The 14,761-nt window shown below is 39.3% G+C and overlaps 1 long non-coding RNA gene across 1 annotated transcript; it reads right to left on the bottom strand.

Moving 5' to 3' along the window:
* Window positions 1-246: 246 nt before the first annotated feature.
* Window positions 247-13,506, bottom strand: LOC125489723. Its single transcript, XR_007267200.1, has 3 exons — window positions 13,204-13,506; window positions 2,729-2,807; window positions 247-315 (listed from the first exon to the last, which is right to left on the bottom strand). It is a non-coding gene; the product is annotated as an uncharacterized LOC125489723 (long non-coding RNA).
* Between the last annotated feature and the right edge of the window lie 1,255 nt (window positions 13,507-14,761).

The following is a 14,761-nucleotide window of genomic DNA, read 5'->3' as shown; positions in this document are numbered from 1 at the left end:
TAGCCGGCATGCTGCGCGGGCATCTACAACCGGGTGGCAACTAGTTAGGGCTACATGAACGAGACGTGTTCAATGGGAGAGAGGGAGAGAGTGGTAGGAGCGCCGCAGTCGCGCGCCCAGCCCGCGCCGCCGCCGCCCCCGCCGCGCCATCAGCTAGCCGGCATATTGAGCGGGCCTCTGCAACCGGGTGGCAACCAGTTAGTGCTACATTAACGTTCAATGGGAGTGAGTGAGAGAGTGGCAGCAGCGCCGCAGCCGCGCGCCCAGCCCGCGCCGCCGCCGCGCCATCAGCTAGCCGGCATGCTGAGCGGGCCTCTGCAACCGAGTGTCAACTATTTAGGGCTATGTAAACATAATAAAAGACGTCCCCTAGAGAAAACACTATCCTGTCCACTCCACCTGCGAGTGGGAAGCGGGCTCGGCGGGCACCTGCAACCGGGTGGCTACTAGTTAGGGCTATAATTATTATCATCATTATCAGACCATAGTCGTCCACTGCTGGTCATAGGTATCTCCCCAGCAGCAACACTCTGTCCCTTTGAACATGAACTGAGAAATCTAAAACGGGTTCATACCAATCATTCATCAAAAATATACTTTTATATTCAGCGCGTCAATTAAGAAGTGTTGTGTTTGTCCAAGTAGCTTAAAAATTGGAATTAAACATAAATAATATTATTTTCCTGTTAAAAATTTACATCTCTTTGAATTTTTAGTAGCTATCTCTTTTTACATAAATCATTTTCTTAATTGCCTGTCTAGTTTTGTTTTTATCATTTTAATGCCGCCGTCTCGGGTTGGGCCAAGTCTGAACTTCGAGGGCTTTCTACCTACCACTGATAACTGTATTTAAAGACTTAAGTTATCAGTAGATTAGATAGGTCGAAAGAACTTCATAAAATACGAATCACGTCGGAGAGTCATAAATCACAGACTAAAATATCGATAATTTAAAAAACGTAGACCGAAACAATGTTATAAATAAAATTCAAAAATATGATTTTCTCATTTCCTTAGGCTTTTGATGATATATCATCGCTCGGAGTCGATTTATCTAAACATTTGCGTTGTAAATTATTCCGACATATTTTATCTTCTGTTTCGAGCGTAAAATAAATTGTATGTGATCATATTTTTACTAATTGGGTGTGTGTTTTTATGTTTGCCGTCTGGCCGTTGGCCGATGACCTGGCCGGGTCTAGACCAGATAATTACTGTAACTCTATATCTGTTTCAACTTGAATCTACAATTTGAACACAAAATAAACGGACTCAATTGGGACTTCATTATGGTACCACTTTAATTGCGTCTAGTTTTGTATTTACACAGTGTGTTGCAAAAATGGTATGTAGAGCTGAAAGCGGGTGACTGAAAACTTGTAAATCTTTTAGCCTACGAACTTTAAAAATTCCTGAAATATAAAATCTTCCTACTGATAGTAAAAAGTATCCAACAAAAAATTTTAGAGCTAAAAGTTTTATTAGCGATTTTACAAAAGTCGTTTTGAATGACCCAAACGACCTCTTTCGGCTCACTATACCCCTTTTAATTTCACGTATGTACTTATTTATTTACTCAAATATACGAAAATGCTAACGTAATCGAGCAAAAAATGAGACGAGAACCTCGTTTAAAATAACTTCCCTCTCGGACATGGGTCGGACACGTCCCTGTACGGAGCGCACATTCTCATGTAATAAACACAGCTGTGCGACCATTAGCGTCAATTCACACGTACCACAACCACACCACGTCGCAGCGACAAAATGTGGTCAAGCTGTGGTTACGTGTGAATTGTGTGACAGCGGCTTTTTGCAGTTGCGTTGTGGCAGCCACAAAATGTCGATGTGGTTGCGTTGTCGCTGTCATTGCGATGTGGTAACCACGTCGTCGTATGCAGTTAATACGGAAAACAGGTTGCCGCGGTGCCGCCGCCGCGTGGCGGCGTTGCCGTTGCGATGTGATTGCGTTGTGGTTGCGATGTGGTTGCGATGTGGTCGTATTACACAGGTGGTCGATAACAACGGCAAAATGTGGCACGTGTGAATTGGATTATTCGTTGTCAATACAAAATATACGCCCGACCACACCGCGTGGTTGTGGTGTGGTTGTGGCTGTGGTGTGGTTGTGGTACGTCTGAATTGACCCTTATGCAACCGTAAAACTGGATTAATTCCCGCGAAGGTCTCAGAAAAACATTTCAAAAACGCGACGATCTATCTATTTTAAGGCAAATAAATTCATATTGTCCAGTTCTCAAATCCTTCCTTCATTGGAAGGAGACCCGTGCCCCAGCAGTGGGAACGTGATGGGTCTTGGTGAGAGTTCTCAATATCATTTTTTTAAAGAGTTGTCTTCCGAACTGCAACTACTGAATGCATTAAAAACATGTTCTTTACCCGACCCTAGTAAACATCGCGTGATGATTGTTAGTTTTGTTTGCGTCTGTATTTTAAGGAGGAGAATAGACCACCTTCCTTGGTCCATCTGCGAATGCTTTTGTTTTATTAACCGACCACTCTCTATTTATGCTAATCTTGGATAAGGGATGTGACCCTGTCAGGAACTAAGCCCAACGCATACCATTTAGTTTAGGAAGATTTGAATACGGATAAATCGTCGACTTTTTTTGTTGACAGGCATGTCCGTTCAAAGTTATATTCCACTAATGACTAATGACATAGGTATTTGGGTATTAACTTATTTAACACTTAGGTATGTACTTACATCTGATTTTCTCTTCTCATGAAATCTCATAGCTTATCAATACAGATTCTATATTGTTTGTCTTCATGTGAATTCAGTTCTGAAACAAAATATGAATTAATGAAAAGATTGAAGCCATGGCTACTAGTTAAACACATAAATAGGATATAAATTACATATTTCGATAACTTTATCAACCTAAATTTATTATAAGAAATATAGAGCGGTGGTGGCGTAATGGATAAGGCCTCGTCCTCTCAATCGAGAGGCCGTGGGTTCAAATCCTGGCCTGTTATTATTTCAATTCTGTTTTCAATTAAGGAGTTTAAGTACAATAATACCACGTGCTCTTACGGTGATGGAAAACATCGTCAGGAAACCTGCTTATCTAGATCCTAGATGTGTATTCCAAGTGCATTGTACTTATCCCAAAAACGGCGATATGATTCGCCTATCTCGTGAGTACAAACGTGCTGCGAAAAGTGGGTGGCTCGCTTGAGGCCCACCTCTAACTACCCCTTCGGGGATTACAGTCGTGAGTGCTTATGTATGTATGTTATTATAAGAAACAAATGACATAAAATATATACAGTTGACAGATGGCAACTCAAACTTCTCCGTATGCGTAAATTTTACCGTCGCAATTTAGTGTCAGTTAACAGGCATCGCGGACTTTCCACCTTATTCATAGAGAAGTTACAATACGTTTTAACTAATAAACTGTTTTGTCCCTCTCTGTAAAAGAACAAATTGTTCTTTGTCGGAGAGGGACAAAACAGTTTATTAGTTAAAAAGTATTGTAACTTTTCTATGAATAAGGGGGTTTGTTTATAAACTATCAATTAATATTGGCAGTCTGCAGAGTGATAGTAAATCATACGTTTATATTCATTTTACGATTTTATTTTATTGGCCGTAGTTACTTACATAATATAAACGAAATTGTTTAATTTTGCCATCGGCTCCTTACAATGTCGGACAAAGCAGTTTCACGCTTAGAATCGATAATAAAAATATGTACTTCTCAAAGAGACCATTTTTTAATGAACAGCAAATATTAAGAAATAGTCTATGTTTAATATAAAACTACTTACCTACTTATATGTAATACCTACAATGAATGAAACTATAACTTCATGTTTTTTTAAGTTTTACTTACCGATTATACATAAATACGAGAAGATAAGATATTATATATTTAGAAAGTCGAAATCCTATCAAAATGGATCCCCTTCAATGCCTTGCCACCTGGGAAGGGGACCCATTCCAAGGGTATTGGAGTGGGTCCCCTTGTCTGTGTAGATTTTCCTCCAGGAGTGCAAAAAAATAAAATAAATTTATATATAACAAGCTTCCACATTGAGTAGTGAGTAGTTAAAAGATGAAGAAAAAAAAAACAACAAAACTCTCACAATATATTGATCTCTCAAAAACGCACGGACATAAAGTCTGTGGAGTGATATTAAAAATTTAAAAAAAAAATCCTATCAAAATAGAAGCCGTTCAAACATTGGTAATGTGTCCGGTCTAATATATAAGTATTATATAATAACCACTCTATGAATTTATTGGCTGTTAGTTTAATTAGGTACCTGTTTGTGCTAAAGTATACAAAGGTATAGCTAGACTAGCTACCTACTAACTAATAAAGCTTACTGAACACACACGTCTACATGTACTTATACATAAATATCGTAATAATTAAACTAAAGCTTTCACAATAATTCGCAAATCTTGGGAAAATCTAGTGCGGAGTCATCAAAATAACCATTAAAAGTTAAATAGATCGAGTGGAAATCACAAATCAGCCAAATTTATGCCATCAGGATATGTCCAATTTATATTTTATGAACTATACGAATCCCGCGGGCCCTGGTTAGCTTTTAATGACATGCTATTTGATGTTACCGTTCCGTTTCCATACACATCGCCAAAACTAAGGATTAAAATAAATAAATAAAATAAATGGGAAAACAGGACCGTTACTTATAAAACAGAGTGTTGCAAAAGCGGTAAGTATCGTAAGCCGAAAAAGGGCAACTCAGGGGCTCATTCTAAACCACTTTTGTTCTACAAGTTTGGAATCGGAATAACTTACAGCTACTTAATATCGCTCGCAATACGTATACAGATAAACTTAAATTACTTAAGATTGAACGTACCTACCTAGTTTCGTAAATATTGGAACCTTCCATCCAATTATAAGTTCAGTAAAAGTTGTGATGGCCATGTTTATTATTGGTGCCGGTGACACGTTTACGTTGTGAAGCGGCCATTTTACTAATTTGTAGGGATAAAAGCGATGATATGTTACTGTCAACACGCAATATTGGATGTTGAAAACATGTGTCCAATTATATCCTACTTACATTTATCGTAGTTTTTCAATAAACCAACAAGATAGAGTATCACATGTATACAGAAACAAAGGCAAATTTCCGTATGAATATGTATTTATACAGCTTCATTTGTTTACAGTCAAACCAAGATAAAAGATTTCAGCTCAACCTAATTATAACCACTGTAGGTAGGAACCAATAAAGTTAAAAATCTTAACCGAACTTTTTCCATAAAAAGCTCACTTGGCAAGTGAGGTGTTATTTTTCAAGACGATTAAATGTGTTTTGCACCGACACTCTATCTCGTTCGTTTGTTGTTCATAGACCGGATGTAACTGAATACGATCTTATCTACAATCCATCCAAAAGTTGTTCAGGATCCTTCTGACTCATCCCATTTCGGCTTATGCTTCTATTTTAGTATGCAAAACCCTAAAAATAGTATAAGTATACGAATAAAAAATATAGCGTCGCAGTCGTAGAACAATGACGGATCTGCAAAACAGCAACTTTACAGGAGAGCCAGTTAAAGTTTTTAAACAACGTTTTGTTCGATAAAATGAAAACGGCTGAAGCAATTCATTTGAAATTTGGTCACATTATTATACGAATGGACTTTTGCAATATAGCCTGTATAATTAGTCTGTAATAAGTCTAGGTTTCCTGAAAAATCAGATAGGTCATTGTTCTATGTATCCTACTATATCGCATTATATGATACGTCGTTTTTTTACGGACTTTTATTGCGTGTCTAATGGCGTATTATACTTTTCGTCGTTGTTTTAGGGAATATATGGAAAAATTCAAAGACGGATCTTTAAATAACCTATTTAGGAGGGTGCTGATTGTGCTATATTATTTTTTGTTTAGGTCCTAATTTTTTTTACAAAATACAATTATTTTATAAAATGTTTTTTGAAGACCCCATTGTGTCCAAGCATTAGTCAATAATCATCCAATGCTAAACATAGGCCTCTCCCAAGGAGCTCCACAACACTCGGTCCTCGGGCTTCCTCATCCAGCCACTACTGGCTACCAGCCTACGGTTGTCCTTATTTGTGACTCGAGAATTCGTCGACCCCAACGGTTATCGGTTCTTCGGCAGATATAGCCAGCCCACTGCCACATCAGCTTGCACATTTTGACAGCTATGTCGGTAACCTTAGTCCTCTGTCGGATACCCTCATTTCTGATACGATCCAGCAGAGAAACCCCAAGCATAGCACGCTGAGCGACTTTAAATCGGTGGACCAGTACTACCGTCAGTGCCCACCTATCTGCCCCATACGTCATCACTAGCAAGATGCACTGGTTTAAGAAGACTTTTGTCTTCAGGCTCTAATGATAAAAGTTTTCTTCTCTGATCAGGGATGGCCGAGGAGAATATGCGACGGAGTTTCCCAACTCAATTGTGACATTTGTGACCCTTTGCTGGGCAAAGGTCTCTTCCTGGGTCTTCCAGCTATCACTGTTCATGGCCTCTTCATTCCAGTTCCTACTAAACACGTCTAGGTCATCCCGTTATCTTCTTCTGGGTCTGCCCCTGTGCCGGCGGCCGTTATCGGTTACCCATTTGGTAGCATTTTTACCCTACCTATCCGGCTGCATACGACATACTACTCACTTCAGTTTGGCGGTCTTAGCACCCACGACGAAGGGCGCTATCTCGCCCAAATAAATTACTCATTGACATATTGTATTTCCTGCCTATCTACCTCAACCCTACGTTTCGTGCTGTTGGTCATGTCTGTTGTCTTCGAACGGTTCACCTTTAGTCCAACTTCAAGGCTTGCCGTGGATAGCTCTCGCAACATTTGTTGGAGCTCGAGCGTTGAGTGAGAGAATAGTAATAGCAATATCGTCCGCAAAACCGAGGTTTGACTATTTTTTACTTCCGAAATTGATGTCCTTGTCCTCCCAGGACTGTGTCAACTTCTTGAAGACTTCTTCGAGGAAAATTATAAAGCGTTTACAGCGAGGGTCGCCTTGTATGACACCCTTTTCAATCGGAAACGTTGGACCAGTACCAGGTTTTTCCAATTTCACGTTGGCTGAGCTGTTTATGTAGATAGTACCAACGAGTTCGATGTAGGTTGGATGAATTTTGTGGTGTTAAGCGCGGAAAGTATTGTTTGATGGTAGATACTGTCGAAACCTTTTGTATAGTCAATAAATACATGGTAAAGTGGTGTGTTAAGCTCTATGAACTTTTCAATAATCTGATTGAGCGTGTCTAGAGGGTTCGCGGTAGAATAACTAGGTCGGAAACCGGCTTGTTCTGGTGGTTGATGTTTGGTTGATGTTAGTTCAGCAGAGGACGGATGCGATTGTGAATTATTTTATTTATACATGTGTGATGTCAATCAAGCTAACGGGTCTATAGTTTCCGAGGTCGGATTTCTCACCCTTTTTATGGACAAGTAAGTATAATGTGAGAATTACAGAATTTACGGGGAATTTTTCCTGAAATTAATACGTGAATAAAGTGGGCTCACCTATTTTTAAGAGGAAAAGCCCCTGTATGAATCGAGTGCTGGTGATTGTGAAACAGCTGAGGATAATTATCATCCCCAAGCAGTTCAAGATGATCCTTACATAGCTACGGATAAGATGATACCAATTTCCTTAATTATTTACTGCCCGCAAACAGTAAATTCACTGCTGTCCGATCACGTTGACTCCCCCGCGATGCCATTCACCCCTAGAACTAGAGAATTTACTGATTGTGGTCAGTCAATTAAGGAAATTGCTGTCATCTTATCCGTAGCCAAGTAAGGATCCTCTCAAACTGCTTCGCGATGGTCATTATCCTCAGCTGTTTGACAATCACCAGCATTCGGTTGATGCTAGGACTTTCCCTTTGCAGTTGATGTAACTTTTAACTGTTGAGGTAGCTGTTAATATAGAAATTTAATGTTTGATGTGGATTCTGCGGCTGACTTGGTTTGTATGTTTGGTAACTCATGCTAATGGCTGGAAAAACATAATTCCAAACCTACCCGCATGGTACCGTGCTCCCATCGTCGCCTGCCTCTGGCAGTAGAGTTGATGAACAAAAAAAGTACTTAAGTACATAATTTTACATTGTTTTTTAGCACATAGTTTTAAAAACATAATAAATTAGCAAAAATATACTGAAAAATCATAAATTTATTTATTTTCCATTGAAAATACGTAATATTAGGAAAGAACAACGACGTATCCTAAAATAATTCCAAAGAATAACGACGGTTATCTATACACGTCTACCACTTATCCATAAAACAATGACGGTATATACAAAACACCAATAGTTAGGACAAAGAACATAGTCGCATTTGAAATACCGTCACTAAATTTAACAAACACACAATATTGTTTTTTTAATACACCGTACCTAATTATAACTAACTTCTCAATGATTTTAGCGAAAACTAGGGCTTTTATTTTTTTTAAACAAAGTTCCAAGAATAACGACGGATTTAAGAGACCGTCTTTGTTCTATGGGAGAAGTATTAAAAAAATATTTACATGGAAAACAGAACTTTTTAAATAATAATTATAGCAAAAAAACATTTTAAGTACTCATTACGTGTTCCATGTGCTCCTACATAGAACACTGACAGAACAAACAAACCGTCGCGCGGGAGCGGGTCGCGGGGGGCGAGGGTCACCGCGGAACATCGACGGGACGGCACAAGCGCCCATGTTCTCCGCGAAAAAATCAAAACCGTCAGTGTTCGACACTGTATTTCGCTTATTATAAAAGATTTTTAAAAAATTTTTTGTTGTATAGGTAAATAATGAAATTTTAAAGAAGAATCTGCAATAATCCGAAAATCGAAAAAAATCAGATCCGTCACTGTTCTACGACTGCGACGATAGGTAATTCAAAGTATTGCCTATATTTTGTTATTAGGTTTTTATTATTATCATATCCTAATTTCCACTAACATTATCTAACCTCAGAATCACTGGAACTCTGTGGGCGGTAAAATAGGAATCCGTTCATATAAATAGGTTACCTTCAAATAAATAAACAGACAATACAACGTACATCTATTTATAAATGAAGTCGGACCGGACTCATTGGTTTTTAGACAGAAATAAACCATTCGTTCTACCTAGCTACAGGTAAATAACATTCAAGATTAATACACGTGTATTATGGAATTGGCTGCTTTTAGAATTTGTGTGATTATTAAAGTCTTAAAATTACGTTCCCTAAAATAAATTAACATTTCGTACAATATGGAACAAAAATGCGTATCTGTTTATTAAAATTACAATATTATTTTTATTTTCATAAAAAAAAAACACACATTCACACATTATTTTCAAAACATACAAAATTGGTACTTATACTTATTATATCGACTTCGCGTGATAAAGTATGAAATATATACCCCCTTTCTCATATAAAAGTTAATAGGAAAGGAAGCTTTAGCTGTTGAACTGTTTTGTCCTATTCATGGAAATATTATAGCTAAAACGTACTACTATAGTTATAACATTTCTATGAATAAGCGGGATAGTATTTTCGAATCGTACACATCAAACACTTGCCTACCTTACCCTCTTTACCGGTTGTATTTACAATTTAGACATGCTAAACACAACAGCATTCGAGTACGATAAATCCGACAATTAATCCTACTCAGTGCACTAAAAACATTCTAAGCCGTCGTGTAAACACGCCCGAAGTTGTTTCTTAGATGTAGAAAGCGGAGATTTTTCTTACAGCTTTTTTATTTGTTCTGTAACGTATATGGTGACGTCACGTGCGCCCACGCAGCCCGCCGAGCGTGGCGTGACGCGGCGCGATGCTGAGCAGCTGTCAGTCAGACGAAGATGAAATGTGTGTGATACTGACAGTAAAATTGTTGTTTTTTAGTATTTTTATTTGATACGGTTACAGCTTCTCCTAAGCTTTGTAGATCTGATGTCTATGCAATGTGACATGTGGAGCTCTATGCCAGCTTTTAAATTTTGATGTCAGCTGTTAGTCCGTTATTCGATATTGTCATCAATGACATAGTTTATGTTAGCTATTTATGTATTAGGCATATAGGATTATATATTATCTATTAGTAAACTCCGTAAGTAGTATAAGTATAAATTGTTGCAGGATTTTATATTTATTTGTTGCACTTATTTGTTTTTTTTTTCTCTCAAAAATCGTGTAAAGTTTTTTTTTTCTTTGCACTCCCATACAATTTGCTCCCGGTACCTCCTGCAGGTTGACTGGTAGAAAATGCTTCTAGCATTAAGTCCATCTCATTGTACATATTTACTTCTGTATATTGTGCAATAAAAGTATGAATAAATAAAATAGTCTAATATCTATGTCAATGATAAGCCAGCTCAGCAGGAGTGATCTGAATATACAAAACACGAAACGCAAACGTCAACCCTGACAATGTTGTCTTTTGGAACACCCTGTTAACACCTACTAATTAATTCGTTACTTCCATGGCTCCTAGCCTGTTGGAGAAGACCTAGCAACAATGACGTCATATTATGACGCGATTCTTCTAGGTGTAACATAAGATTTATGATGGAGTTTACGATGTGACGTCTTGTGTGTTATAGTTACCTACAGTACCTATTATTAATATTTCGGTATAACTATGCAAACATGAATGTGCATTCAAAAGTATGCCAAGATTTGAACAAACGGCCTGAATCGAATGAGAGAACGGAGCCTTATTTGTTATAGCACCACGGGCCCAAAAAGATATCTTACCACGTCTAGATGCCAACCTATTATGTATCTCACCCGGTTTAATGTGTGAGGAGTCCCCATATAAATTATCACCTTCTTCAAACAAAAGCTGAACGGTTAAAAACCGTTGCCGTTAAAGATAAATAGAGTCACAATTTCCCAAATTTATGAGTAATATTAACCACATAACCGCTGCCATTTTCTATTAACCGCTCCCTTGTCTCGTTCCCGCGGTGGCCGGGGGTCACTCTATCGACGACCGAACGAGAATTGTCACGCAATCGGCACGCTTAATACAACGAAAAAAGCGTCCTGGTTAGCGTTGCAGTTTTGTTTTTCAGAAGCTTCCGAGCCCTGCGCTAACCACGGCTCTATGTCATTATTTGAAGCGTGCTCGTCGATTGCCATTTGTTTGTCGATTTAGAAAGTGACCCCCCGGTCAGTACCCGACCGAAATATTGCCAGTAATAATTTATAGATCGGCCATAAAAAAACGCAATCTGCCCGCGAGACGATGTGGAAACTGAGCACAGAACATGTAAAACAGTGCCGGAAGCGCAAATAAACGCTTCGTTTCCGAACAATAAGGCAATCATGATAGACGGTAAAAGTAAGAAACTCTTTTAATATGTATTTCATTGGTAGTTAGGTACAGGTACTTAATATTACTCGGGTAAGTACCTATTAAAATAAGCATCTATTGATCGATACATCCAAGAAAGAAAACTTATGTAGGTACTTATCATTACAATACTTGTGCTTTTCTTATGTAAATCACTAAATCTAACCAAGGGTTTGTAAAGTATTGGCCAGTCGCTGACTGACCAGGGTGCGCCGGACGTACTTTGTGTATAAGGAACAGAGGGTGATACTTCAACGAGAAGGCTTCTTTCAGAGACAGAGTCCTATTCTACTATCTATCTAAACTACCTATAGCTACTGTACTTCACCTGGTGTATCACAATAGTAGAATATGACTGTCACGTTAGTTATTGTCGATAAATACCGCTATTATAACGACTGGGCGCTGACTGCGGGCGGCGGCGGCGGCGGCGGGTTGTGGAGCAATAACATAAATGATCGCCGCTAATTACGCGAGCGAACTAGCACGCAGCCGTCGGCGTCGTGGTGCGTTTAACGACGTTGCACTTGTATATTCATCTTTATACTTATTATAGTAATATAATGTACTTATACTAAGTTTATGAATACTATTTCATGAGATACATACGATTAGCTCTTAGTTTATTTGAGTAAGTCCACTAGCGCGAATTTTCCAGTATTTCAGTGTTTCATAGCGCTTTAAAAGCATTCTACTCTGTTCTCAACATAATAATGTAATAATGTCCTCCTAGCCGAATTTCGACCACGGCGGCCAATCTCAATTGAGATCAGCCATCTACGCAGGAGTAGATTATAGTGCCCAAGTGTGTGCGCAGTACACAGGAGCACTCTCTGTTCCATCACTCTCATAACCCAATGGGACGGATTGACCGACACGACTGGAGAGAGCTAGGCGCAGGACCGACTGCTTTACATGCCCATCCGACAGCATGGATCGTTTCACTGTTTCGGACATCAGGTGATCAGCCTTCTATGTCCTAACCAAACTTAGAACCACAATTTAGAAACACAAATTGATGGTCCCACCCGGGAATCGAACCCGGGACCTCTGGGTCATGAAGCGAAGCTTCTACCACTAGACCACAGAGGCAGTTAACAGTTCTCAACATAGAATATAATAGAATGGACTATGGAACTATAAGTATAAAATATTACTATAACAACATAATACAACGGTACCTATAGTTAGGTCCTAATTACCTAACGGCTTCAGGATTAGTAAGAGTAGAGTAACAGTTTGTTATCAGTTATTAAAATTTGAAGTTTGTGAGACTAGTCAGCGAACCAAAGTGTAACTTCAAAGTGGCCATGTGAATATTATCAATTATTCTAGTTACTGAAGACATAACCAAATGGTAGACCTATTATCGAACCACCACCGCATATTATATAGAGAATCATCAATGTACATGCATGTATGTACGTACACACATAAACGCATCTCACGACTGGTATCCCCGAAGGGGACTCGCTAGTGATCATTTTGTATTATCGTGATAAGTAGAGTACACATCTAGAATCTAGATGTGCAGGTTTCTTCACGATGTTTTCCTTCACCAATACGTATGACAGTAACATTGACAGCTCTGCTGAGGTCACCCTGTCCCAACGTGGCGCCGAAACGCCGAAGGCTAGCCCGAAGCTACTGGACTTACGAGTACGTAGCAGCAGCAATAACAACAGCAGCTAAAGTCCGGCACCACCGCAACTCGCTCTACCCTTGCAACTGTGACATACGTGATGTCAGCAAAAGGCAGAGCCACCCCTAGTCACCTGTGACATGATGTATTTTGAGTATCGATCTTATGAACTTGATGTAAAATACATACCCATTCAAATCACATCCTACTCTTGAGCACAAATTTCAGCTATCCACTATTCACTATCACTAGTAAAATTAACTCACACTACACTCATAACCGCACCGACAACTGTACCACAAATACCTATATTTCACTCGTTCACAGATCACTCTTTTTCTCAGTCACTGTCAGCTAGTGCTGTGCTGCTGTAGTAACTGATGATGAGAGCGTGGTCGCGCAGCGTGTAAACAAGTGGAGCTCCGCGCATGCGCCGTGGAGCGGGTCGTGCGCGCGCGTGTGTCCGGGACGTGCGCGCGCGCAGCACCGCCGCCGGAGATCCCGGGCACAGAGTAGATACTACAGATAAGACTACTGCCTCGTCTTCAGCGTGTTCTTGACTCACATGAGACACTATCTGAGCGGTTCTAAGGCTTTTCACTGTGGGGAAAGGATCAGCCAGTCTGAATATAGCCAGGCGTGCGACGGACATATATAAAGCACTTGGGGAAACTCCTTCGAGAACCATACACTTCTAAGTACCTCGCTGTAAAACATAAGATTCGGGATAATCAGTCCGTAGTTAATGCTATCTATCCAGTGATTTATATCATCATACTCATAGACCACAATGGCCTGAAGAGTAAAAATATATAAGTCTGACTCATCTGATTAGGCACGTCATCTTTGGCCGTATATTCTAATATTAGCCGCGTGCGCGACTTCAGTCTCGCTAGCATTTCGGTTTTTATTGTGAGTTTCAGCTATTTCAGTACTCGGCCTTAGATACAGCTTACAGGAGCATCGACCAGCAAGTCGGAGTAGACCCACGGAGAGACTCGACTGGACATGATATACCTAGGAGTAGGTCTCTTCAAGGAACGCCAAATACGTCTGCCCTCATCTAGCCGGGCTACCCGGATATCCTATCGTCGTCCAGAGCGGCCGGAAACGTCTCAATGTGTATAGTTTACTCGTGATATCCACTTGGCAACTGCTGCCTTACCACCAAAGAAAATTAACAATAAGCAAAAGCAAACTCACCTATCGGACCTATCTATCAAACATCTATCAGCAGATCTACATAATTATATATTCTTTCAGTTTTGACAGGTAAGCAATGTTAATGGCTAATGTACGGTGGTGGTGCAATAGCTCTGATCCTAAAAAATCTCGATTCTTCGGCAGACATGGTCATAGCCTATGCTAATTAAATAATTAAAAAGATTTACTAAAATTTATTTCTCGAAAAAGATAAAAGGTCAACTTTTTGACCTTTAATTTAATCAAGTATATACTTAGGTACCTAACTCAGTTTTTGCAGCCCTTTTATGAGCCAAGTTTAAGTATCTAAATTGAATTAAGACGGACCTCTCAAAGGGCATAGTAATTATTAATTAAAGTGGGTATACTTACATAATAAAGCCCGATTCACCATGATTCAGCTGAGGAGTGATTGACAGGCCGAGGCGGCCATTGGCAGACCCTTCTAACGTTAAAAAGCAAGCAAATTACTTCAGCAGTAAAAACTCCGCTCGGAGGATTGTAACGATTGCTAATGAAATAATAAAATTAAGTCTCTTTTATT

Source organism: Plutella xylostella, chromosome 16 (assembly GCF_932276165.1).
Source record: "Plutella xylostella chromosome 16, ilPluXylo3.1, whole genome shotgun sequence".
Taxonomy (NCBI): Eukaryota; Metazoa; Arthropoda; class Insecta; order Lepidoptera; family Plutellidae; genus Plutella; species Plutella xylostella.
Note: the sequence above shows the minus strand (reverse complement) of the source record. Positions and strands in the feature narration are given on the sequence as shown.